At 42.4% G+C, this 3,367-nt stretch overlaps 1 non-coding gene across 1 annotated transcript; it reads left to right on the forward strand.

The window, feature by feature from the left end:
- Positions 1-1,622: 1,622 nt before the first annotated feature.
- On the forward strand, positions 1,623-1,729 carry LOC112082368. The gene has a single exon (XR_002897036.1). It is a non-coding gene; the product is annotated as a small nucleolar RNA R71 (small nucleolar RNA).
- The last annotated feature ends 1,638 nt before the right edge of the window (positions 1,730-3,367 follow it).

Raw genomic sequence — 3,367 nt, forward strand, 5'->3', positions numbered from 1 at the left:
TAATAGCTCCTGCAGTGGCTAAGAATGGCCTGCCCAAGATAAGGGGATCTACTGGCTCTTCATCCATCTCCAGCACAACAAAATCTGTTGGAACCTCAAAACCACCTATCTTGACAGGTAGATCTTCCAACATACCAACAGGCAATCTAACTGATCTATCTGCAAGGATAAGAGAAATCTTTGAGGGTTTGAAAACTCTAAAGCCCAACTTCTTAGCTATGGAGAATGGCATCAAGCTGACTGATGCTCCTAAATCACAAAGACATCCAGAGAATAGAAGAGGTCCAATGGCACAAGGGAGTGTGAAGCTCCCTGGATCAGTTAACTTCCTTGGAATGGACTTCTTCTGAATGATAGCACTGCATTCATGACTTAGTACTACCATGCCTTGAAGCTCTTTTGTCTTGTTCAGAATAGCATCCTTCAAGAACTTCCCCATCTTTGGCATCATTAAGAATGCATCAATGAGAGGCATTGTGAGTGGTGTCTCTTTGAGTGCCTTCTCAAATACAGCTCTTGCCTTGTCCACTAGTTGCTTCTTAAATCTCCCTGGAAATGGGAGCTTGGGTTGGTATGGAGGTGGTGGCACATACTTCTTCTCTGGTTCTGGTTCCTTTGCTACCTCTTTACCCTTTTCTGACCTTGGTTTCTCAGCAACTTGATCATCCTTTAAGGCTGCCTCCCCCTCAGGTTGATCATTGTCCTCAATGATCACATTGTTGTTCTCAATACCAGGTAACTCCTTGCCACTCCTCAGTGTAATGGCTTTAACATATTCCTTGGGGTTGGGTTCTGGTTTTCCAGGTAGGTGACCTTGGTTCCTTGAGCTTGATGCCTGGTTTTGCTTCAGTTCCTTGATTTCCTGCTGCATAGTCTGTTGACCCTGAAGTAGTTGTTGCAGAATACCAACCATATCTGTACCCATCTGTGGCTGCTGTTGAACCATTGGTGGCTGAAACTGTTGTTGAACCGGCGCCTGCTGTTGGAACTGTGGTGGACCAAACCCTGGTGGTGCCTTTGGCTGCTGTGAAGTGTAACCAGTGCCCTGAAATGGTTGCTGTTGCTGACCAAAACTCTGATTCTGACCAAATTGATTCTTGGGTTGGAATGACCCTTGAAAGTTGTTCTTGGGAGCATAGTTCTTTGGAGCTTGAGAATTGGGGTAGACCTGGTCTTGTGGGTTAGCTACATTGGTGTTCCTGTAAGAGAGGTTTGGATTGGCATTACCATACTGATATCTTTGGAACCTCTGATTCCCAATGTAGTTGAGCTCCTCTTGGGTAAGACCTTCTTCACTTATGTTCTCAAAGATTTGAGAAGGTTCCTCATACTCTCCAACATAGTGTATTGGCTTCTGAGTGGTGAATTTCAGCTTGTCTAATTCACTCCTCAACTCCTTAACTTCTCTGGTGAGCCTTTGTTCTGAGCTTGAACCTTCAGACCTATTTGATCTGTCATAGTCTTCACCATAAGTATCATTGCTCAATGCTAAGTTCTCCACTAGCTCTAAAGCAGCATGTATCTCTTTACCCAGAAAGTTCCCATTGGAAGCAGTATCCAGCTGGTTTCTAATCTTGGGAAGAGCTCCCCTATACAGTGTGCTGAGAAGAGAAGCCTCACTAAACCCATGGTGTGGGCATTGGTTTGTGTAGCTCCTGAATCTCTCATATGCTTCACCAAAACTTTCATTGCTGTGCTGAGTGAAGCTAGAGATTTGGTTTCTCAGTTTTGCAGTTCTTGAGGTGGAGAAGAACTTAGATAAGAAGGCTTGCTTGCATTGCTCCCAGGTTTGAATGGAGCCTCTTGGAATATTCTTCTCCCATTGATGAGCTTTGTCACCAAGACTGAATGGGAATAGTCTTAGCTTAAAGCTGTCTTCTGAAACTCCATTAATCTTGGTCAGATCACACACCTTATCAAACTGGTCCAAGTGTTCCAAGGGATCTTCCATTGCTAACCCATGGAACTTTGAGTTCTGGACCATATTCAGCAATGATGCTTTCACTTCAAAGTTGTTGTTCTGCACAGGTGGTGCCTGAATACCAGCTCCATACTGATGAGCATTGGCCCTGTCATTCTCGCCAACATATATTTGGGGTTGCTCATATCTTCTTTGTTGTGGTTGGAAAGGGTGGGGTTGGTGGTGCACCTGGTGTCTTTGTTGAACATTGGCCTGATGCCTCTGTTGATGAGCCTGAGCTTGTCCCTGGTGGACATAGGCTTGTTGGTGGTGCACCTGTTCCTGCTGAACATTGCCTTGGTGAAACCCCTGACCAATTCCAATACCAGCTCCCTGACCTTGAGCTTGTTGCTCCTGAACTGGTTGTTCTATATCTACCCCGTGATCTGCTTGGTCTGCCATCTCAGTCTGATCAAGTTGTCTACCACGTCTGTCTCTTCTCCTCCTTGGTACCAGAAGGTTGATGTTGTCGTTTAGAGGAAAAGGAGGACCGCAGCTTCTTGATCTAGACCTGGTGTTCATATACCTGAAATCACAAACAGAACTTGAAAGGAATCAGTAAAAACAAGAAAGTAAGCACTTGATCTCAAGAACAGATCAAAGCTTAATGCTAATCAAACCACAATTTGGCAACGGCGCCAATTGATAGATATGACTTTTTATGGTCTCAGGGCTATCAATCCCCTTGTCAATGTAGCACAAAGAGGTTTATCAATCCAGATGTGGTGTTAGACACTAAGCTATATGATCAAGTTCTTAATTCAAGCAAACAAGAGTGGGTTTTGATTAATCTAGAGACAACTACAAACTTAAACAGGATTAAGGATTAATGAAATGCTTAAACAAGAACTAAACAATGACAAATGATGAGAATGTATGAATGATGATAAGAAAGGTCTTAGACATGATAGTGGATTAGGGTGCCTTCAGTGATAAACTAATGAGCTAATGAATCATATGATCAAGCAAGCCATTTAACATAAACATCTCTAACTAAGTTAATCCTCTCATGAAGGCATTAACTCCTATGCTAAATCAGTTTCAAACCCAATCATCATCAGTGAAACATGAGTTAACAAGCATTAAGAATCAGTTTAATCTGTCATTTAAGCATATAAACAATCATTCCCATGATGAATAACACTTAAACCTCTAACAACTTTGGTTCAGACATTTCATCAAACACTTTTGGTGCATGAAATGCCCAGAATCTAGACCACATATGATTTGTATGGATCTAGCATAGAGAACAAGTTGTAGAGAATGGAATATGCATGATCTAACCCCTAAGCTCACTAATCTACCACTTAAGCACCCTAATCTACATATCTAAGACCTTAATATGGGATTACTCACTAATCATACTAATCTCTCTTAAACCTTTGCAAGTTGAGAAGATTAGCATGA

The sequence above is a fragment of the Eutrema salsugineum genome, unplaced genomic scaffold (assembly GCF_000478725.1).
Source record: "Eutrema salsugineum unplaced genomic scaffold, Eutsalg1_0 scaffold_8, whole genome shotgun sequence".
NCBI lineage: Eukaryota > Viridiplantae > Streptophyta > Magnoliopsida > Brassicales > Brassicaceae > Eutrema > Eutrema salsugineum.